Below are 25229 nucleotides of genomic sequence, written 5' to 3'. Positions count from 1 at the left end.
GTGTGACTGCAATACCCGACTTTGGTGTCTGAGCCTTTCTGTCTCATAATCTCTGGGAGAGCTTGCCTGGCAGTGTCCTTGGAGGCTAAGACTGCATCAAGGTAATTTCCCACATTCCTAGAGTAATGGAGAGAAGCAAGCAATAGGGAATTCCTGTCCAGGGTATTTTGTCTAATCTCGCCCTACAATCAGATTACCTCTAAATGAATCAAAATTTTGGCTGAAGTGAAAATCACTGTCACCAACCACTGAACTAATGAAAATGTGAAGTACCAAAATCAGGGCTCCAGTGATGACACTCCTCCCAACCAGAAGCTAATTGCATTATTTTATTATAATGGGAATAATAAAATAAGCTTACTCCAGCCTTCCCCACACAGCCACAGCACCAGGGGCCCAATAAAGGCAGCACACACACACACAATGTAACTGCTGATTGAAAATTCAATTGCATATCTCAGCCACGGAAGAGCCCTTGTCCATGAAAATTTCCTTAGGTAGTGCTGTGCTTAGCCTAGAGGGTACCTGAAGCCAGTTACTGGATCCCTGAGTGTCTGGAATAGGTGGAGGATGAAGTGCTGAAGAGAGAGGCAGGTGATGGGGAGGAAAAAGGGTGATAAGTACAGAGATTCCTTTTAAGAAATGTGGCTGTGAAAAGTAACAGAGAGGTGGGGATCTGGGTTCACAAGCCCCTAGTCATCTTTGAATTCTTGGGTTCTGGGCTCTCTAAAACATGCAGGAGTATAATTAAATTTATGTTTCAGAACCTAGATGGAATATTACTCATCTATGTCCTATACTTAAAATGTCCAGACATCTCAGGTTTCCAGAGATAGGCCAATGGCCACCACTCTGTCTTGCTGATTTCATAAGTGAACCATGCACTCTAATTTTTGTTTGGAAAACCTGGTAGACTATAACTAACACATTCAAAAGTAAAAATAAACACTTCTTATTTTTATTTTTCTTCCACTTCAATGGTACACCAATTTATCACAATGAAAGTTTGCTTAAATTCCTAAAATGACAAAGTCTTTGTATCTATGTATTTGGAGCAATGCTCTTTCATTTTAAATACTTAGAAAAGAAAATATGGAATTATTCTTTGGGTACTGACAAAACTATTTGTCTGAAATCTCTAGAGTTACACAATTAAGTTGCCTGAACCCCTGAATGCTGAAATAATTCCAAGAAAATGTATTTAAAATACAAGTGCAGGACTAACACATTGCTTAAAACATTTAGGCTGGTTTGAGAAGGAAATTAAGAATAGAACATCTCGTGTCTGCTTCCAGGTCAGCTGAGGGCCGGGAAGGAGGTGCACCAGCCACGAGTGACAGGCAGAGCCCGACAACACTGGAACGGCCCTTGGGCTGAGTGGAGGTAGTTCCTCCACTGAAGCCTTGAACCCCTCAAACTCATCCATGAGGACTGGAATCAACTTCTTCCAAACTTCCATTAATGTGAGAAACAGGCTGAGGGAGATTTGGGCTGTGCCTGGGTTCCACAACCAGCAAGTGACTGAGGCATCACTTCATCCAGTTCTTCTGACTTTAAACCCTTCTGCTCTCTCAAGTGTCAGGTGCCTGCCACAGTTCCCCAACCAGGGATCGAACTCGTGCCCCCTGCAGTTAAAGCGCGGAGTCTTAACCACTGGACTGCCAGGGAATTCCCCAGAATCTGCTTTTTACCAAGACTCCTCCCGCCAACCAGGCAGGTGGCTGACAGTTTTTGTGCTTGAGCCAGGTGTCAGGCCTGAGCCTCTGAGGTGGGAGAGCCCAGTTCACGACACTGGACCACCAGAGACCTCCCGGCCCCACGTAATATCAAAAGGCGAAAGCTCTCCCAGAGATCTCCATCTCAACGCTAAGACCCAGCTCCACTCAACGACCAGCAAGCTACAGTGCTGGACACCCTATGCCAAACAACTAGCAAGACAGGAACACAACCCCACCCATTAGCAAAGAGGCTGCCTAAAATCATAATAAGTTCACAGACACCCCAAAACACACCACCGGGCGTGGTCCTGCCCACCAGAAAGACAAAATCCAGGCTCATCCACCAGAACACAGGCACCAGTCCCCTCCACCAGGAAGCCTACACAACCCACTGAACCAACCTTACTCACTGAGGGAAGACACCAAAAACAACGGGAACTACGAACTTGCAGCCTGTGAAATGGAGACCCCAAACACACAGTAAGTAAAGCAAAATGAGAAGACAGAGAAATACACAGCAGATTAAAGAGCAAGGTAAAACCCCAACAGACCAAACAAATGAAGAGGAAATAGGCAGTCTACCTGAAAAAGAATTCAGAGCAATGATAGTAAAGATATCCAAAATCTTGGAAACAGAATGGAGAAATATAAGAAACATTTAACAAGGACATAGAAGAACTAAAGAGGAAAAAAACAGTGATGAACAACACAATAAATGAGATTAAAAATTCTCTAGAAGGAATCAATAGCAGAAAAACTGAGGCAGAAGAACGGATAAGTGACCTGGAAGATAAAATAGTGGAAATCACTACCACAGAGCAGAATAAAGAAAAAAAAAAAAGAATGAAAAGCATTTAGGACAGTCTCACAGACCTCCGGGAAAACATTAAAGGCACCAACATTCAAATTATAGTGGTCCCAGAAGAAGAAGAGAAAAAGAAAGGGACTGAGAAAATATTTGAAGAGATTATAGTTGAAAACTTCCCTAATATGGGAAAGGAAATAGTTAATGAAGTCCAGGAAGCACAGAGAGTCCCATACAGGATAAATCCAAGGAGAAACACACCAAGACACATATTAATCAAACTGTCAAAAATTAAATACAAAGAAAACATATTAAAAGCAGCAAGGGAAAAACAACAAATAACACACAAGGGAATCCCCATAAGGTTAACAGCTGATCTTTCAGCAGAAACTCTGCAAGCCAGCAGGGAGTGAAAGGACATATTTAAAGTGATGAAAGAGAAAAACCTACAACCAAGATTACTCTACCCAGCAAGGATCTCATTCAGATTCGACGGAGAAATTAAAACATTTACAGGGCTTCCCTGGTGGCGCAGTGGTTGGGAGTCCGCCTGCCGATGCAGGGGACGTGGGTTCATGCCCCGGTCCGGGAAGATCCCACATGCTGCGGAGCGGCTGGGCTTGTGAGCCATAGGCTGCTGAGCCTGCGTGTCTGGAGCCTGTGCTCCGCAATGGGAGAGGCCACAACAGTGAGAGGTCTGCATATGGCAAAAACCTCCCCCCCAAAAAAAACATTTACAGACGAGCAAAAGCTAACAGAAGTCAGCACCACCAAACCAGCTCTACAACAAATGCTTAAGGAACTTCTCTAGGCAGGAAGCACAAGAGGAGGAAAAGACCTGTAATTACAAACCCAAAACAATTAAGAAAATGATAATAGGAACACACATATTGATAGCTACCTTAAATGTAAATGAATTAAATGCTGCAACCAAAACACAGACTGGCTGAATGGATACAAAAACAAGACCCGTATATATGCTGTCTACAAGAAACCCACTTCAGATCTAGGGGCACATACAGACTGAAAGTGAGGGGAGAGAAAAAGATATTCCATGCAAATGGAAATCAAAAGAAAGCTGGAGTAGCAATTCTCATATCAGACTAAAGAGACTTTAAAATAAAGACTACTGCAAGAGACAAAGAAGGATACTACATAATGATCAAGGGATCAATCCAAGAAGAAGATATAACAATCGTAAATATTTATGCACCCAGCATAGGAGCACCTCAATACATAAAGCAAATACTAACAGCCATAAAAGGGGAACTCAACAGTAACACAATCATAGTAAAGGACTTTAACACCCCACTCTCACCAATGGACAGATCATCCAAAATGAAAATAAATAAGGAAACACAAGCTATAAATTATACATTTAACAAGATGGACTTAACTAATATTTATAGGACATTCCATCCAAAAAGAACAGAATACACTTTCTTCTCAAGTGCTCAGGGAACATTCTCCAGGAAAGATCATATCTTGGGTCACAAATCAAGCCTTGGTAAATTTAAGAAAATTGAAATCATATCAAATATCTTTTCTGACTGAAATACTATCAGACTAGATATCAATTACGGGAAAAAATCTGTGAAAAATAAAAACACATGGAGGCTAAACAATACAATACTAAATAACCAAGAGATCACTGAAGAAATATAAGAGGAGATCAAAAAATACTTAGAAACAAATGACAATGAAAACACGACAACCAGAAGCTATAGGATGCAGCAAAAGCAGTTCTAAGAGGGAATTTTATAGCAATACAATCCTACCTTAAGAAACAAACATCACAAATAAACAACATAACCTTACACCTAAAGCAATTAGAGAAAGAAGAACACAAAAAAACCCCAAAGTTAGCAGAGGAAAGAAATCATAAAGATCAGATCAGAAATAAATGAAAAAGAAATGAAGGAAACAATAGCTAAGATCAATAAAACTAAAAGCTGGTTCTTTGAGAAGATAAACAAAATTGATAAACCACTAGCCAGAATCATCAAGAAAAAAAGGGAGAAGACTCAATAGAATTAGAAATGAAAAAGGAGAAGTAACAACTGCCACTGCAGAAATACAAAGGATCATGAGAGATTACTACAAGCAACTATAGGACAATAAAATGGACACCCTGGAAGAAATGGACAAATTATTAGAAAAGCACAACCTCCAGAGACTGAACCAGGAAGAAATAGAAAATATAAAGAGACCAATCACAAACACTGAAGTTGAAACTGTGATTAAAATTCTTCCAACAAAAAAAAGCCCAGGACCAGATGGCTTCACAAGCGAATTCTATCAAACATTTAGAGAAGAGCTAACACCTATCCTTCTCAAACTCTCCCAAAATATAGCAGAGGGAGGAACACTCCCAAACTTATTCTATGAGGCCACCATCACCCTGATACCAAAACCAGACTAAGATGTCACAAAGAAAGAAAACTACAGGCCAATATCACTGATGAACATAGATGCAAAAATCCTCAACAAAAGATTAACAAGAAAAATCCAATAGCACATTAAAAGGATCATACACCATGATCAAGTGGGGTTTATCCCAGGAATGCAAGGATTCTTCAATATACGCAAATCAATCAGTGTGATAAACCATATTAACAAATTGAAGAAGAAAAACCATATGATCAACTCAATACATGCAGAAAAAGCTTTTGACAAATTTATGATAAAAACTCTCCAGGGCTTCCCTGGTGGTGCAGTGGTTGAGAGTCCGCCTGCCGATGCAGGGGACACGGGTTCATGCCCCGGTCCGGGAGGATCCCACATGCCACGGAGCGGCTGGGCCTGTGAGCCATGGCCGCTGAACCTGCGCGTCTGGAGCCCGTGCTCCGCAACGGGAGAGGCCACAGCAATGAGAGGCCCATGTACCGCCAAAAAAAAAAAAAGAAAAAAAAAAACTCTCCAGAAAGTAGGCATAAAGGGAACTTACCTCAACATAATAAAGGCCATATATGACAAACCCACAGCCAACATTGTCCTCAATGGTGAAAAACGGAAACCATTTCCACTAAGATCAGGAATAAGACAAGGTTGTCCACTCTCACCACTATTATTCAACATAGTTTTGGAAGTTTTAGGCACAGCAATCAGTGAAGAAAAAGAAATAAAAGGAATCCAAATTGGAAAAGAAGAAGTAAAGCTGTCACTGTTTGCAGATGACATGATACTATACATAGAGAATCCTAAAGATGCCACCAGAAAACTACTAGAGCTAATCAATGGATTTGGTAAAGTAGCAGCATACAAAATTAATGCACAGAAATCTCTTGCATTCCTATACACTAATGATGAAAAATCTGAAAGAGAAATTAAGGAAACACTCCCATTTACCATTGCAACAAAAAGAATAAAATACCTAGGAATAAACCTACCTTAGGAGACAAAAGACCTGTATGCGGAAAACTATAAGATACTGTTGAAAGAAATCGGAGATGACACAAACAGATGGAGAGATATACCATGTTCTTGGATTGGAAGAATCAACACTGTGAAAACGACTATACACTACCCAAAGCAATCTACAGATTCAATTCAATCCCTATCAAACTACCAATGGCATTTTTCACAGAACTAGAACAGAAAAGTTCACAATTTGTATGGAAACACAAAAGACCCTGAATAGCCAAAGCAATCTTGAGAAAGAAAAACAGAGCTGGAGGGATCGTGTTCCCTGACTTCAGACTCTACTACAAAGCTACAGTAATCAAGACAGTATGGTACTGGCACAAAAACAGATATATAGATCAATGGAACAGGATAGAAAGCCCAGAGATAAACTCACACACATATGGTCACCTTATCTTTAATAAAGGAGGCAAGAATATACAATGGAGAAAAGACAGCCTCTTCAATAAGTGGTGCTGGGAAAACTGGACAGCTACATGTAAAAGAATGAAATTAGAACACTCCTTAACACCATACACAAAAATAAACTCAAAATGTAAGGCCAGACACTATAAAACTCTTAGAGGAAAACAAAGACAGAACACTCTATGACATAAATCACAGCAAGATCCTTTTGACCCACCTCCTAGAGTAGTGGAAATAAAAACAAAAGTAAACAAATGGGACCTAATGAAGCTTAAAAGCTTTTGCACAGCAAAGGAAACCATAAACAAGACGAAAAGACAACCCTCAGAATGGGAGAAAATATTTGCAAACTAAGCAACTGACAAAGGATTAATCTCCAAAATATATAGGCAGCTCATGCAGCTCAATATAAAAAAAAAAACAACCCAATCCAAAAATGGGCAGAAGACCTAATAGACATTTCTCCAAAGAAGATATACAGATTGCCAACAAACAAATGAAAGGATGTTCAACATCACTAATCATTAGAGAAATGCAAATCAAAACTACAGTGAGGTATCACGTCACTGTGGTCAGAATGGCCATCATCAAAAAATCTACAAATAATAAATGCTGGAGAAGGTGTGGAGAAAAGGGAACCCTCTTGCACTATTGGTGGGAATGTAAATTGATACAGCCACTATGGAGAACAGTATGGAGGTTATTTAAAAAACTAAAAATAGAACTACCATACGACCCAGCAATCCCACTACTGGGCATATACCCTGAGAAAACCATAATTCAAAAAGAGTCATGTACCACAATGTTCATTGCAGCTCTATTTAGAATAGCCAGGCCATGGAAGCAACCTAAGTGTCTATCGACAGATGAATGGATAAAGAAGATGTGGCACATATATACAACGGAATATTACTCAGCCATAAAAAGAAACGAAATTGAGTTATTTGTAGTGAGGTGGATGGACCTAGGGACTGTCATACAGAGTGAAGTAAGTCAGAAAGAGAAAAACAAATACCACATGCTAACAAACATATGGAATCTAAAAAAAAAAGAAGTGGTTCTAATGAACCTAGGAGCGGCACAGGAATAAAGACGCAGACGTAGAGAATGGATTTGAGGACACGGGGAGGGGGAAGGGTAAGCTGGGATGAAGTGAGAAAGTGGCATGCACATATATACACCACCAAATGTAAAATAGATAGCTAGTGGGAAGCAGCCACATAGCACAGGGAGATCAGCTCGGTGCTTTTTGACCACCTAGAGGGGTGGGATAGGGAAGGTGGGAGGGAGACGCAAGAGGGAGGAGATATGGGGATATATGTTTATGTATAGCTGATTCACTTTGTTATACAGCAGAAACTAACACACCATTGTAAAGCAATTTTACTCCAAGAAAGATGTTAAAAAAAAAAAAGGTGGGGTGTAATTCCCTTCTTCAAAAAAAAAGAATAGAACATCTATACTCAGATAACCTGTATATTTATAGGTATTTAACATTTTACTAGCAATGAATTTTTAATTTCACATACTCTAATAATTTCTGACCACTCTCCTTAAACAGGCGGTACAGAAAACTGAAATATAAGAGTATCTCATCCAGAAACTCAAGAACCAGAAACAAACAGGCTAGCGCTTTGGTATCCTGATCTCCATACCACTGCTTTTCCCCGTGAACCATGAGGAAACAGCAGAAAAAAAGGAAAAGCTAGTAAACAAATTGAAGCACTGGGTGAAAGAGCACAAGGTGAATCAGACCTGGTTTCAACAAGCCCCAGTTCTGCTACTTCTTAGGTTTAAAGTATGACATTGCCCCTATTCAACTGTTTCTGAGCTATAAAAATGGCAAGTTTACACGGTTGGACCCAATGGTTGTGTGATTTGGTCAGCTTATCTAAACCCTCTAAGCTTCCGTTTCTGCATCTGTAAAATGGTGTAATGAGTTGTTTCGTGTTTCCTCAAATTCACATGTTGAAGTTCTAGCCCTCATTACCTCAGAATATGATATTATTTGGAGATAGGGTCTTTACAGAGGTAATCAAGTTGAAGTGAGGTCTTTAGGTTGGGCCCTAATCGAGTATGACTGGTATCCTTATAAAAAGGTTAAATGTGGACACAGAGACAGACACATATAGAGGGAAGACGACCTCAGACAAGCTAAGGAGAGAGGCCTGGAACAGATCCTTCCCTCATAACTCTCAGAAGGAACCAACCCTGCCAACAACTTGATTTCAGGCCTCTAGCCTCCAAAACTGCGAGACAATACATTTCTGTTGTTTATACCACCCAGTCTGCGATATTTTTTTTTTTTACTGCAGTCCTAGGAAACTAATACAAATCAAGATTACAGTTGGACCTACACCTCATAGGGTAGGTATGAGAATTAAATGAAAACAATGCAGGTAAAACACTCAGTGCAGTACCAAGTACACTGTAATAAGCACCCAAATAAACAAAAAGCTTTCCTCTTTATTACTGTAGGTTGACACTTCACTTCCTATCAGAATTACAATGGAATCCTCACCACAAACAACTTTTCTTCTCACTCAGTGCAGCATCTCCAGGCCTCTGATGCAGTCTTGCTCCCCGCGTTTCTTTTCCCCTCTTTTCATACCTGGCCAACAACTTTCCCTCCTCAGGTTCCTCTTGAATATCACCTCCCCCCAGAAGGCCTCCTGTCACATAATCACTGCCTCAGGCCTTCTGCTTACAGTACAGGGTGAGAGTAGCCCTTTTCACACAGCAATGTAATTACTGATCCCAAATTAGACTCCCAGATGCCCCACAAGCCTTTACATTCCTCTAAATTTCCCTCAGGCAGTGCTGTGTGAGGTGCTCATTAAATGTTTGCGGAAAGAATCCCTTCACCCCAGGTAGGGAAACTGGCCACACACCACCTATAAACAAACCCATGCTCTACAACAACTGTTAAAAGTACTGTCCAGGGACTTCCCTGGTGGCGCAGTGGTTAAGAATCCACCTGCCAAGGCAGGGGACCTGGGTTCGATCTCTGCAGGGGACACGGGTTCGATCCCTGGTCTGGGAAGATCCCACATGCCGTGGAGCCCATGCACCACAACTACTGAGCCTGTGCTCTAGAGCCCGCGAGCCACAACTACTGAAGCCCACATGCCTAGAACCTGAGCTCCGTAGCAAGAGAAGCCACCACACTGAGAAGCCTGTGCACTGCAACGAAGAGTAGCTCCCACTTGCCGCAACTAGAGAAAGCCCGTGCGCAGCAATGAAGACCCAATGCAGCCATAAAATTAATTTAAAAAAAAAAATACTGTCCAAGTTAGTGGTTCTCAAAGCATGGTTGGGAAACCAGAAGTATGAGCCTGAATGGGAACTTGTTAGAAATGCAAATTCCTGGGCCTCACCCCAGACTGACTGAAGCTGCAACTCTCGGGGGTGGGACCCAGGAATCTGTGGTTTAACAAGCCCTCCAGGTGATTTTGATGCAGTCAAAAGTTTGAGAGCTACTGTGATGAGTGTCTCCAATTCCATATGAAGAGCTTGGGCTGCTGGTGTGAGCTCCCCAGGTATCCCTACTGATGAGGACCCCCCAGGGGAGAGGGCACTGCAGAGGGGCTCCCAGGGGCACAGAAGTTTTTAATTTTCACCTTCAACTCACTTTTCTATGCCCATATTATGGGACGAGCTGGTAATAACTCTAAAGTATCTAAATTACCTAACAGTGAGAATCCATATCTAGGAAGTGAGTCTCTGCCCAGACTCCTAGCATCCTTCCTGAGAGCACAGAGGCAAAGGTGATTTTGCCACATCAGAAGAGTGAACACCAAGTAGCAACAAACAAGTGCCAGGCAAATAGTGCTCTCCAGAGACTCCAAGATTGTAAAGGAGGACAGCTGCAGGTAGAAGCTGATGATCAGAAACCTCAGGTCAAGAGTGTGCTCTACAGGGACCCTCCTCCCCCCACACCAGACATTGCTTATGGATCACAACATTCGTACTCAACAAACGGGGATGGCACCTAGGAATCCTTAGCTCCAGGCAGCCACTACCAATTGATCAGAACTGGCCCTTGAGAAAAAACCTGTTACTATCCTAGTTTAGGAGTTAAGTCTTCAAGCTCTGTAAAGTTAGTATAGAAAACAGCTGCTACTATAGGAATCTCACTGAACTTAGGAATCAGAGGCTATACAATCTTGGGGAAACCATTTAAAATCTTTGAATCTCAGTTTCCTTATTTGCAAAAGGGAGCTGGCAATATCTCCTCAGGAATGTTCTGAGGATAAACAAGATGGGTGAAAACACCTTGCCCAGTGCCTGGCAAATAAAAGGCTCTTAATAAATGTTTGCTGGATTTGAAACTACAGCCATGTGGGGGAAAACCTCACCACCCAAGCTCACCTGAGGCTAATTTACCCAGAAACCCAAGCTTCAGTGTTTACACATGAAAGAGCTTTGGAGTAAGACTGACTTGGGAAACCAAACTGACATTGAAGGGAATGTGGTCACTAGTGTAGGGAATCTGACCAGAGAGATATTTATCAGAAAGGGCTTGCTTGAGTCAGAAAGATCCTTCCCTCCAAAGACAATGTCGGCCCCAACCCCTCCTTTGCCATACTCCATGCAGCCCCTCTAAGTCATTTGACTAAAGCAACAGATCCTACCTAGAAATCTACTTTCAGGAAAACCACTTCCAGGGTCTGGGCAAGCATCTGTCTTATGTTTGGAACCTTTACGAGCTCCATAGAGAACATCTCAGTAAACAAAATCCACTCCCAGCCCTGTCAGTTCAGTGGACACTAAGGACTTCCCCACGCAAGTGTCCCCATTTGGACAACTAGACTCCAAGAAAGGCCTCAGTTAAGGCCTTGGTTTGTGCCCAGTGCTTGCTATATGTTAACTCATTCAGCTTCATGTTAACACTCCCTTTTTTTTTTGGCTGCTCTGCATGGCTTGGGGGATCTTAGTTCCCTGACCAGGGATTGAACCCATGCCCTCAGCAGTGAAAGCACAGCATCCTACCCACTGGACCACTAGGGAATTCCCTAACACTCCCTTTTTACAGATCTGGGGCTCTCAGACATTAAGATGTGCCCAAGATCACAGAGTCGGCAGGCAGGAACCCTAGGATTTGAACAGCTATCTGCTATTCACACTCCACTAAACTCCAATGCTGTCATGCAGTTGGAATCCACCCCAGCAGGATCCTCGAGCTTAAACAGACAGGAATTATGAAACAAGCACACGGAAAAAATCCTAACCCCATTCCAGCCGTCCATGGTCAGGCCTATCATCAGTGGTTAAAGTGTAACTAAGAACAAATACATCCCAGCATCTGTCAAACTAAAATTTAATACATTGTAAATCCCACTTAATTCGTACTTAAAATTGAATCAGTAAATAGGTGATACTCACCTATTTTGCCAAAAGCCTGTACATAATTAATCTTTAGAAGCCAGTGTGACTGATGTCTTTTTTATTTTCAGCAAAGTGCTTACCACTGTTATATAATTCTGCTACCTCAAAGCTAATAGAACAAACGTGACCTACCAAAATGACCTATAACCCTAGACATCAAAATACCTTGCTAGGCATTTATTCTGAACTACGGGGGTTGGACTTACATGCTTTAGCAGGAAGCACCTCAGTTGGCATTCGCCCAAAATTACCTATCGATTCAGATCATAAATGCGGGTAAGATCTTCCTGTTCTTTGGGAAATAGGCCATTACAATTAAATTTTCCTGGATATTAAACAGTTTCACTATCAGCAACATCGAAAATGGTGGCCTTGACTTCCAGGATGTGACATAATTTACATCACACTTTTGGTGGAGGAAAGCCAGTAACTAGGCTGATGAGAGACAAAAAAGCAAGTACCTGGTAAAGCAGGCTGTCAACCGGCACTAGTCTGTGTTTCCTGGAGCACTTGTGCCAGGAGGTGCAGCTGGGGTACCAATCCCACTCACAGGGAGATGATAATAATGTGGTACTTCGCACCCTGAAAAAGACAGTGTTGTTAAAAATCCAGCACAGTCATTCCCAGCTTGGCAAGATCTTCGAAATGCACTGAAGTTCACATTCTGTACAATTTACCCATTTATAGTATGGCTTTTAATATATTCCCAGACTTGTGCAACCATAACCACAATCCATGTTAGAATATTTTCATTAGTTCAAGAAAGAAACCCAGGACCCCTTAGATATCACTCCCTAATCCTCCAATTCCCTCCCCTCCCCCACCCTAGCCCTAGACGACCACCAATCTAATTTGGGTTTCTATATAGTTACCCCTTCTGGAGATTCCACACAAATGAACTCATACAATACGTGACCTTTTGTGACCAGCTTCTTTCACTTAGCGTAATGTTTCCAAGTTGCATCTGCATTGTAGCCTGTGTCAGAGCTTCACTCCACTGTATGGCTATATCATACTTATCTACTTTACAGCTGTTGGACATTTGGTTCGTTGTTTCTACTTTTTAGCTATTATGCACAAATGTGTATATGGACCTAGTTTTCATTTCTCTTGGAAATATATCTCTGAGTGAAACTGCTGCCCCTAATGTTTCTAGTCTTCAAAAAATGGAAAAAAATGAGTAATCATGTGAAATTTGGCACCATCAATCCACCTGAGGACCATCCTGAGGATCAAGCTCTTATAAGAATTCACTTTTCAGGTTAAAAAAAAAAGTACTCAGCAGGTGAGAAAACATCTAGAGAAAACTTTTTCAAATTGTGGTAAAATACACTTAATATAAAATTTACCATTTTAAAATATACAATAGAAAAAACATTTTCAACTAAAAGATAATTACAATACTGGCTCGTTTCTATATATTTGTGTGTGGGTTGCCCCGAATCAGAAAAGATGGCAAATACTTTTTTTCTTTTTACCCCTCATCCCAGGGAAACCCAAGAAAACCCTTTCTGGACATTTTTATGAATCCTGCATGTGCCTTTCACACAGCACAAGGGGGCAAGTTCATTTCTGGGCTGGGCCTGGGCCCCGGCAGCCTCACATGGGGCATCGCAGAGAGCGCTAACAGTGGGAGGAGGAATGTGACTTCTCACCAGTTCTGGACATACTCTTCTGTTTGCTAGACAAAGTGATATTGTGGCATCTGTGCAAAACACTCCCTACACAATGAAACAGAAATAAGAGATAGTGTCCATTCTATTTGTACAGGCAGGGGACACATTTCCCTTCTCCAAGGATCAGCAGGAAATGTGGGCACAGGCTAAAGCAGAGCCATCTGGATAACCTACAAAGCAAGCAACAGGATTACAGCCCAGTCCATATATGGTTTCTATTATTACTTCCCACGATAAATAAATGCCCAGCAGATCAAGGTGGGCTTGGTTATGCTTTTGGCCTTAATATGAAATTTTCCTACAGGTGTCAGTTCCAAAGAGAGTTTGCTTCTTTTATTGAAATGGCTTGCTTTTGAATTAAATCAGTTTTCTGAATTTTGATAACATCATGATTTTAACTTTCTTTTATGATATTGCCTGAGGTTTTTGACATGTACCAGAACCACCAATAACAATCAGCCATTTCTGAAATACACTATTATTGACTAGGGCTACCTTGTCAATAAGCTTGGAATAAAAAACTAAATAATACTCTTGGTGTTCAATATGCAAATTTTTTGTCAGGTAACATGAGTTAGTGCTGGAAAACTTTACAAAACGTTAAAAGGGAAATCCATAAGTGGCTCAGTATTTCTGTAAATGGATGTCAATTCTTAAAAAAAAAAAATTTTTTTTTTTCATTTGTGTCTATGCTAAAACCAAGTAAGCACTGGCAAAAGATTTGTTGTGCACCTGTCATTTGCAGGGCATTAGGATCAATATACACATGTGTAAGACATCCAATCTGTGCTTCAATAAACTTGCAATATACAGTCAATTGGTTGGTTCAGCCAGTTTTGGCCTATCATGTGATTACATTTTGCAGAGTAGAAGCCCCAGCACAGGCCTGTTTGCAGACAGCAAGACAAAGTACTAAAAGGAGGAGGGGGTTGGTGGTGAAAGAATTCCTTGAGGTTTTGAAAACTCAATCATTACCTGACTTCCAATTATGTTTTAAAACACAAAAGGAGCTGCTCTTAAAGACTATGCAGTATTATATGTAAGTTGCAGCAATTGGAATATTTCTTTTCTTTTCTTTTTTTTTTTTTTTTGTGGTACATGGGCCTCTCACTGCTGTGGTCTCTCCCGTTGCGGAGCACAGGTTCCGGACGCGCAGGCTCAGCGGCCATGGCTCACAGGCCTAGCCGCTCCACGGCATGTGGGATCTTCCTGGACCAGGGCACGAACCTGTGTCCCCTGCATCGGCAGGCGGACTCTCAACCAGTGCGCCAGCAGGGAAGCCCTGGAATATTTCTTGAAAAGAATGAAAGGGATAGAATTCTTGGAAGAAATACTGGCCCCACTATTCAGTCAACCAGCTCAATAGAAATCTCCAGTATGAATGCTGGTGGGCAGATTTCCCTCTGTAGAAGCACAGCCAACCACCTACCTTCTTACCACTGAGATGTCTAACAGCAGCAGGGAGGGAAGGTATTGGGACAGAAAGTTTTCAGGAAGATCAGAGAACTCTGAGGTCAAGAGAGAACAAGTAGGATATCATGGAAAGTGCCTCTCTAGATGCTTGTTCCTCCAAGTGTGGTTCATGACTGAAGCATCAGCATCATCTGGACCATCCACTGGGTGGGCATCACCTGAACTGACAGTATCACCTGGAAGCATATTAAAATGCAGACTCTCAGGCCCCAACACATCTGCAGAATCAGAACCTGCATTTAACAGAGTGACCCATATGCACATTAAAGGGTGAGAAATAAGATATCCAGGTGCCTCTGAAGGATTTAGAACTCATTAAGTAAATTAATCAGTAGGAGATAATCCGTCCTAGGATACCAGGAAAGGAGAGTTTACTACAAGGTCAGCAAGGGATATTTATATGTCCACAGGAAGGCTGTGTGAGGTGATAAGAGAGTCAGCAAACAAAAAATGAGGATCAGCAAAATACTGTTTTGTCCATGTATATTCAAGGAACTCAAAGTTTTACAGATATAAGGAAGATCTTGACCTGTGATGCAGTGCTATTTCATCAGGCTTAAAGGAATGTTCTCTTAAGAAAAAGAAAAAAAAGGAACACTCAACTTCTCTTATTAAGGGTCACTTTGGAATGAATAATTTGACTTCTGTTTGGCTAGACTTGGGAATTGAGGAGAACCAGAGGCGGTTCTACCTAGCTAGGGTACTTACTCATCCTGATGGCTGGAAAAGGTTATCTCCAAAAAGAAATAAAGAATGTGGCAATCAACTTACACATCTGAATCATGTGTGTTTGTTTAGGGTTAATCCCTTATTGAATGGTCCTGAGCCAGAAACTAAGAACATCCAGCTGCTGTCTGTGGGCCAAGCCCTTGATCATGATGACTCAAATGAGGCTGTTTCACATGTGTAAAATTCGAAGACCAAATTAGAATTAAGGAATGGTAAAGATATAAGCCATGTGTATTGCAGCTTCCCAATTCTCCAAATTATATGTCCAGAACAAACATCCCTCATTATTCACAATATTCCATACTTGGCCTGGGGATCCTCCCTGACTTGACCCTCTAAGTCGTCCACCCATCAGCAGGCTTTGGCCTGACTTATGAAACTTGTTTGCCATCCCTTACAACAGGTCCTCCCAGCTCTAAATTTCTGTCATTCTGGGACGAAGGGCCGGGCTAAGGTATGCCCAATCTCTAGGGGCTACTTGAGGAATCACATTTTGGTCATTACAACATGTTTTCCATAGTCATCACTAAACACTGACCCACAATGTCTCTCCTAGGGTCACTCTATACCTCTTGCACCCTCTACACATACACTCACTTCCTTTGACTTTCAAGACAACAGCAAAGTCATCCTTGTCATCATCATGCTGCCTCAGGATTCCATTCTAAAGCATCTCTGAAACTTCCCAAAGAAATACCTAATTTATTTCCAATAAAAACTACCTTTTAGATTCGAAGAGAATCTTCCTAAATCAAGTGTCTCAACAGCAGTAGCATGGACATTTTTTACTGGATAATTCTTTATTGTGGGGGGCGGGGGCTGTCCTGTCCATTGTAGGATGTTGGGCAGCATCCCTGGCCTCTACCCACTAGATACCAATCCCACACCCAACCCCCAAGGGCTGGAACAACCAGAAGTGTGACCAGACATTGCCAGATATCTTTTAGGGGACAATTCCTGCCACTGCACCCCCTCCCTTGAGAACTACTGACCTAAATGATTATAGTAATCCTTTCAGGAAGATGGGACTATGGATGATTTTTTCCCTCCTTATTTTTCTGAATATCTGTTGTTCATATGATAAAAGGAGCTAGTGACTTTCTATTTTTTAAAAAGAAATATCATTAGCTATACAGATACCTCAAGTTGGTCCCTGAGTGCCAACGTGTGGCTTGTTCAGTTTAAAAATTGAATTTGGTCTTTAAAAATACTGTGTACCATACAGACACCTTCAGTTAAACTTCTCAACATATAAAAGACACAGATGAAGGACTTCAGAGAATAAAGTCAGGATTGAGGCCTCTTAACCATTCAGAAACGTTTCTTCAACATGGTAAATCAGTGGGGCTGTAGAAAGAGATGTGAAGCAAAGACTGCTGTTTCAAGAGAAGTGTTTACCTGAAACACAGTCTGCATGTACACTTCAGTCAGAAAAATACTTGCATTGTAGGAAAAAAAAAAAATAAGGCACAATTTACTTCATCTTTAAGAACTGCTACGTTTATAGACCATGAAAAAAAATTTCAAAATCATGAAATTAAAATTTCTGAATGTAAAAATGGGCTCTAGACACACCCATTACTTCATCTTCTTGACTGCTAGACCAGGAATTTTCTTAGAGTATTATTTCCATGAATTTCATTACTGACTATTTTAATTCAGTCTGGGAAGGCCATATCTGCCAGGAAGAAACAAGTTCTCATTTGCTGAGATGACACAAATTTGGAATCTGAGCTCAGATGGAACTTGAAATGGAATTTAACTTTAGCCATAAAAAGGTAGTGTGCTTAGAAAATGAATATGATAAACGAGATAAAATGTATAAATTGCTTTGGGGAGCAATGTTATTTAAAATGCTGATAAGAACTTAACAAATAAACGGGAGGCTAGCTACACAAAAAGAAAAGCAAAGAAAGAAACAAGCTCTCAACGAAGAACTCAACATCTATTACCCTTATGACAGGGATGACACTTTCTTCCATCTAGGCCCCGGAAACACACAAAGCATCTCTGGTCTCCGCTGCTTACCCGGGGTGCTGCCAAAGGTTCACGTGTCTTCTGCTCTCAGGTAGAAGTTCTCTTTTGTTAAGTGGGGTGATACCAACTGCTGCTTCCAGAATAGCCATATATTTCTTGTACCTCATCTTGTCTCTTTCAGTACAAGGTCAAGTAAATTTTGGGCACTGTTCCGCTGAAGCAGATGAAGTAATCTTTGCAATACCAGAAGCTGCTCTGCTTTTAGATGCTCAGCGTACCCCTAGGCAGAGCTATTACACTCCACTGTAGGGGGTAAGGCATGGGGGCGAGGCCAAGGCCAAACCACGAATAAATAAATAAACTTCCCTGCAACGTCAGTATTATATAAGGCTAGAGAATTTTGAATAAAGCACTAATGAAAATGATTTGCAGGATGACGGTGGTTTTAAACACGGCAATCTAACGTACAATCCCCAATTAATCCACACATAAATCCTTGAGGCCACTAATCCTTCAAGTACTAACAGCACAGGATGTGATTTATCTCAAGGTCTAGTAATAAAATAATAATTGGTCCAAAAAGCCTGCATGCCTCTGGGTAAAATAAAATCAGAAGCAGATCTGCTCCTTCTATAAATACCTTTCTCTAAAAGGCTGCGCTTGACACTGAAAAAGGAGTTCCAGTTGTCATTTATGGCAATGCATTTCTAAATGCTATAAACTTTTTGCTTGAGTCAATTGCAAAGCAAAGATTAATTAATAGAGAAACAATTCTGTTTTTTTAAAATATCTTTTTAAATACCTCTAAAACCCAACAGAGGTGAGCTCTGCTACCATGGAAATAATAACTATTTGGAGATGTTCAGAATCGAACCCCTCTCCCTTTTTTATAAATGTCTCCTCTCAGCTGTAAGGACTTTTCTTACCCTCTTTTCATGGGGTAAAGGTGGATGGTCCATCATATGGCCAACCTAATGGGTCACAGTCCACATGACCCAGCCTGGGTAGACCAGCCCTCCCTGGGCTGAAAATAAGACATTCAGAGAGAAATGCCCTCTCTCCACTGGAGTTGGTAACCAGGGCTGATGGGAGGTTAGGGCTGCTAGCAATCATGTTCCCCACCAGGTGGAAAGGGCTCTCCACTAGTTGCTGAGAAAACGGTACCAGGGGAAATGTGATGACATCATTTGAGTTTCTCGATCCAGCTATGCCTAAGATAACTGTCATCCTAGGAGATCCTAGGTACACTTTTATTAAGATAATAAATTGATTTTTGTGAAATTAGTTCTACTTGAGTTGTTGTCACTCTGAAACAGTTCTGATTTATATGCCTCCCTGACCACTTCTTCAAGCTATTTTCTCTTCTTTTCTATTTACTGCAATACACGTTGTACTGCTCCTTGTCTAAACAAATTCACATACAGAAGGGAAGTAAAATCAAGGAGAGTCGTCCTGTAATACTTCTGACTAACCTAGATATTCACAGTGAATAAGTGTCCCAAATCCTTCCACATCCCCCCAAATCTTGAACTCTTCTTCCACAGTCTCTCTCTTTCCTTAACAGCAAGTCTCTTTTTTCTTTTTTTTTTTTTTAATTTAAGGGACCTAAATCAGTGGTCTCCAAAGTAGGGTGCATATACCAACAATCTTTGGGGTGTGGGAAGAAAATATTAAACCATCTATTTTTTTGTCTCTTGTCTATTAAAATTTTAGTTTAAGCATTTATGTTATTAAATATTTGTAATGTTTACTTTAGGAACTAATACAGTAAGTCCCCTACATATGAACGAGTTCTGTTCCAAGAGCACATTTGTAAGTCCAATTTCTTCATAAGTAAAACAAAGTTAGCCTAAGTACCCAACTAACACAATCGGCTATATAGTACTGTATTGTAATAGGTTTATAATACTTTTCACACAACTAATACATAGAAAACAAACAAACACAAAAAATAAAGAAAACATTTTTAATCTTACAGTACAGTACCTTGAAAAGTACAGTAGTACAGTACAACAGCTGGCATACAGGAGCTGGCATCAAGTGAACAGGCAAGAAGAGTTACTGACTGGAGGAGGGAGAGGAGGTGGGAGATGGTAGAGCTGAGGGATCATCAGCAATAGGAGACGGAGGGCAAGCTGCACGTGACAATGTACGCTAGACATGGGAACAAACTTACGTGACTGGGCATGAGAATGCACGTTCGCATCTTTGAAAGTTCACAATGTGAAGGTTCATATGTAGGGAACTTACTGTATATTTTAAATTACATAAAAGTATATCTTTTTTTTTTTTTTCTGGCTGCGCCTCGAGGTATGCAGGATCTTAGTTCCCGAAGTCCCAAAAGTATATAATTTATAAAGTAATATACTCATATATATTATAGAGTATGCGTAAAAATCTGATGGGGTGTGTGCAAAAGAAGTTTCAAGGTCGGTAACTTAACACTTCAACTGCTCTCTAAGCCTCAATTTCCCTCTTCATTAGAGGCCTGAACAGATGAACACCAAGTTATCTTCCAAAACCAGCAACAGACTAAAAGCCCCCGCTTCACTTGGCCCGATTATATAATTACAGTCGGCCCTCCACATTTGAGGATTACTATCCACAGGTAAAACCAACCTTGGGGGTGAGGATTCCAGAAAGTTTCAAAAAGCAAAATTTGAGTTTGCCTAGCTCTGGCAACTATTTATATAGCATTTACACAGTACTCACAACTAGTTACATAGCATCTACATTATATTTACAGCTATTTATGTAGCATTTATACTATATTAAATATTATAAGTAATTTAGAGATGATTTAAAGTATACAGGAGAATGTGTGTAGGTTGTAAGCAAATACTATGCCATTTTATATAAGGGACTTGAGCATCTCTGGGTTTTGGTATCCTTGGGGGTCCTGGAATGAATCTCCCATGGATACCGTAATATAATCTGACCACAGTAAGTGGTGAAAACAACGGACAAACCATTTGATCTTGGAATATTCCATTTCCATATCATTCATGATATTACTCCCACTGGTTGTTCTACAAACAATTAGTACCAGTTAGTCACAGGAATTCTTTTATAGGCTGAACTTGGTTGGCTACAGCTGCCACTGCCAAAAAAAGCTCCAATACAGCCCTCATTTAATCATACAGGACGATGTAATTATACTTACACAACAGTCTTTGTTCTAACAAATTGTATTTCTAATGACGCGTGATAAAAATTACTACACAACCCTCTCAAACAAGAAATGAAGTCTGAGTTACCAACAACAAAAATCAAGCTAACTTGTTATCCGTTGGAAACTGTTTTCCTACAATGAAAGTGACAATACTCTATAAACGGCATGTATTAGAGTTTCATTTTCTGTAGGAATTTCTGATGCATTTAGCGAAATAACTCTTACACAGTGATTCTTATCTATGATAATATCATACAAGATTAAAATTGGGTCTTTCATTAGGAAAAAAGTTCTGCTTTAGCAAGTCATTAGGAAGAATTTGCTTTTCTTCCACAAATAAGATTGTTCAGTTTTCTAATTTATTTCTTCATTTTTAAAAACTGTCATCTTTGTATGAACTCCCTCATAATAGCACCTGAGGACAATAACCCAGAAGAAAATAAATCTAGCCAAAACATTCCATCCAGATATGTAATTATAAGGCTATTTTCTTTGTAATTCTACAACATCTTCGGAAATATTCATTTACTTGGTTAATTCCAATTTCTAGAGTTCTAGAAATTCTTTATGACTACAACTATCTGATTTAAAAATCAGTTATTTATTTTTTAAAAATTGTTAAATATACATGATCCAAAAAACTTTTAAGTCAGGATGCTCAAGTTCTCTTTCTGAATAATCAAAATTGAATATAGAAATTCACAGATAAGACTGACCTTCCCTTTGAACTGATTATTTCTACTTATTTCTGCGGGAGGAAAACAGTGGACATCCTTCTTCACGGGGTATTCTAACTGTTCCTGTGCTTTAGAAGTATAAAAATGGAAATGAACTAATGCCCCAAACAGGCTGTTATACAGGGTGTGGTCTGCTTTTCAGGGAGTTAAAAAAAGCCTTAACTAAAAGTGGAAGAGTCAGGGAAACAGTTTTGTTTGTTTTTTTTTTAAACTCCACTGCACATAAGATAAATTATATGACTTTAGGCATAATTTCATCCCCACACCCCGCCCCCAGTAGCTACATATAGAATACACCTTTACATGTTTGCTACTCAGATGAGCCACTAGAGCACTGTAAGAAAAAGACTACATGGTGTAAGAGAATTACAAAGAGTTCAAGATTAGTTGCGGATCTCCTAGATTTAACACACACCCCATTTCTCCCCACCGCCAACCCCCGGTCACCTCATACTAGTCTTCTCTCTTCATAGCCAGTCTCAAAATGCACTCACTACTGGGTTTATACTATTACCTTCAACTGGATGTCACCAAATCTGTCCTTTCAACCCTGTCCTCCCACCCAACCCAATATCTACCTGAAGGAACCCACTGCCCAGCCCCCAGCAGCAGTTGCTTCTTGCCTTTTCCTGTTTCTAGCATCCTCCTCCTGGCTCTCCTGGCATGAGATCTTGAAGACATCCTCGCCCATTCCTGGGGTGCCCAGTCATACCAAACCCGTGACACAGGGAAAGAGAGCTGAGTTTAAATGGGAAGACTTGATTTGAATCCCACCTCTGCTGTTTAATACCATGTGACCTTGAACAAGTTACTTGACCCTTCTGAACTTTATCTGTAAAGCTGCAAGAAGACCACAGTGCAGAGGTGGCTTTAAATAATAAATGAGATGATGTATTTGTAGTCAGTGGATATCATCTCCCTCCCTTCCTTCCATCTCTCCCATCTGTCCTTCTTTTTCCATTCCTAATACCTCTGTAAGAAACCTTCCTTAATCCTCATTTCTTTGCAGGCAAGCACAAGGAGTACTTACCAACTTCTGACCCTCCCCTGCAGCTACAGAAAAGCCCAAGGATGAGTGATTTTGTGGGGAAAATAGGGAGACTGACTGAAGGGTACAGGAACCTAGGGGCTGAAGTGAATGATGGAAACCATCAAAAAGAGAAAGTAGGGTCTCCGGGCCTGCTATAGGGAGCAGAGGAAAGGGGCCCAGCTCAGGTGGTACTCACCAACTGGGCAAGTTCTCCCTTACCATATTTCACAAATTTTTAATCTCTGCTACTGAATAATTAAAAGCCAAAATTAAAATCACTTGACTGTACCTCCCAAATAACTTGAATACATAGTAATTCTATAAGTACCCTCATTCCTAAGAAATAAAAAACTTTCAACTCCTTATGTGAGGGAAATTCACTCTTTCTTACTGTCAGTAGGAACTGTGTTCATGTTACATTTCTACGCTGAACCTAGAGTCGTAGGATTTGGGCAGTTCTCTTGCCTGGGAGCAGCTGAGCAGTGGCAGTGCACAGCAGTGAGAACACTTACAGGAGCTGGTTTAAGTCACGAAGGGCTTGGCCATTCACTGGGTTAGGGGATATCAGTCACCTCTGCTCTGCAACTTTCAGAAAGGGACAGAGTCTCTGGAACTTGGTAGGGACTACACAAGGTGTGAAGTGTTGAGATCCAGCAATCTGTGGCCAGTGGCTAGAGAGAAGTAGTTCACATAATCCCACATCCCACCTGCCGACACCCACCCCCAACCTCCTTAGCATGAACTGTGGCATGACACTGCCCAGGACTGAAGTCCAGCTCTACCACTAACTAGCTGTGTGACCTTAGATAAGTCACTTAATGTTTCTTTGCCTCAATTTCATCATCTGTAAAGTGAGGCTAATAATAACCCTGACCTCATAGGGCTGTTTTAAAAACTAAATCAGAGGCACATACTTTAGGTTGCAAAATACATGAGTCATGGGTATGAAATGTACAGTATGGGGAACATAGTTAATAACTGTGTAATATCTTTGTATGGTGACATATCATAATTAGACATACTGTGGTAATCAGTTTGAAATGTACAGAAATACCAAATCACTATGTTGTATACCAGGAGCTAGCATAGCACTGTAGGTCAGTTATACTTCAAAAACAAAAAACCAAACAAACTCATAGGAAAAGAAATCAGATATGTGGTTACCAGAGGTGGGGGTAGAGGGAGGGGGAAATGGATGAAGGTGGTCAAAAGGTCAAACTTCCAGTTATAAGATAAACAAGTACTAGGGATGTAACGTACAACATGATAAATATAATTAACACTGCTGTATGTTGCATGTGAAAGTCGTTAAGAGAGTATATTCTAAAAGCGCTCATCACAAAAGTTTTTTTTCTATTTCTTTAATTTTGTATCTGTATGAAATGACAGATGTTCATTAAACTTGTGATAATCATTTCATGATGTATGTAAGTCAAATCATTATGCTGTATACATTAAACTTATACAGTGCTGTATGTCAATTATATCTCAATAAAACTGGAGGGGGAAAAAAAGAAAGAAACAGGGAAAATTTAAAAAAAAAACTAAATCAGTTTTTAACTGTAAAGCACTTAGCACATGTAATGTCCAGCATAAAATATATGTCATGTGTGTGTGTTATTTTCTTTTACTTGCTAATTAGTTATATCTTCATTTTTTCCAGAAAGCTCTTCTTGGTTGAACCACCTAAACTTGGCTAGGTTACTTCTGCTCTCTCTCAAATACTTTCTGTTTAATCTCTCAACAGTGGAACCACAGGGCTTCCCTGGTGGTGCTGTAGTTACGAATCCGCCTGCCAATGCAGGAGATGCGGGTTCGAGCCCTGGTACGGGAAGATCCCACATGCCGCCGCAGAGCAACTAAGCCTGTGCGCCACAACTACTGAGGCTGCATTCTAGAGCCTGCAAGCCACAACTACTGAAGCCTGCAGGCCTACAGCCCATGCTCTGCAGCCACCACAGTGAGAAGCCTGCTCACCGCAATGAAGAGTAAGCCCCACTCGCTACAACTAGAGAAAGCCCGTGCGCAGCAACGAAGACCCAATGCAGCCAAAAATAAATAAATTAATTAGTTTTTAAAAAGAAAAAAATAGTGGAACCACAATGAATTTAAATTATGTGTTTAGGAATGTTCAGAGGATAGGGTGGGTCCTCTGGGCCATGGAAGGAGAAGATTAATTAAAGGTTAAGAAGGAGTCTGGGGCAGTGTTGGTGGGTTTGGCTTCCGCCCCAATCCACCCCAGCGGTGGTCTGCCTGGGTGTCAGACACAGGTTTGGTTCCAGGCAGAGCCTGTTTAGTGATCACAGTGTTGTGGCCGAGCTGGCCACAGAGCCTCAGTGCGGGCCCCCCCTGAGGAGCCTCATCCTGCCCCAAAACTGTACTTTTGGCAAACCCAGGAGACACTTCAGAGTTCAAGGCAGAAGAACCTGATGATGTGAGCCCCTGTCTCGCTCTCCTGGGACATCAGTGGGAGATGGTGGAGTGTGCATGACAGCTGCTGTGTTAACATCTCTCTTGGTTCCAGGCAGAATTTCTTATTCTGACTGTATTAGTTTGCGAGGGCTGACGTAACAAAGTACCACAGACTGGTGCCATAAATAACAGAAATCTATTATCTCACAGTTCTGGAGGCTGGAAGTCCAAGATCAAAGTTCTGAGGCCCATGAGGCAGGGCTCTCTACTTGGCTTATAGATGG

The 25229-nt window shown here is 40.9% G+C and overlaps 1 protein-coding gene across 2 annotated transcripts in view; it reads right to left on the bottom strand.

Annotated features, from left to right (window-relative positions):
- Positions 1 to 25229, bottom strand: part of TJP2 (tight junction protein 2) — a 134346-nt gene that overhangs the window by 94752 nt on the left and 14365 nt on the right. Inside the window, exon 2 of one of the 2 annotated variants that reach the window (XM_081238175.1) lies at positions 12201 to 12321. The exons of the other annotated variant lie outside the window; for it this stretch is intronic. The gene's annotated coding sequence lies outside the window, so the exon portion shown is untranslated. The remainder of the gene's footprint in view (positions 1 to 12200; positions 12322 to 25229) is intronic. 2 annotated transcript variants of the gene reach the window in all.

The sequence above is a fragment of the Mesoplodon bidens genome, assembly GCF_964165515.1.
Source record: "Mesoplodon bidens genome assembly, chromosome: 6".
NCBI lineage: Eukaryota > Metazoa > Chordata > Mammalia > Artiodactyla > Ziphiidae > Mesoplodon > Mesoplodon bidens.
Note: the sequence above shows the minus strand (reverse complement) of the source record. Positions and strands in the feature narration are given on the sequence as shown.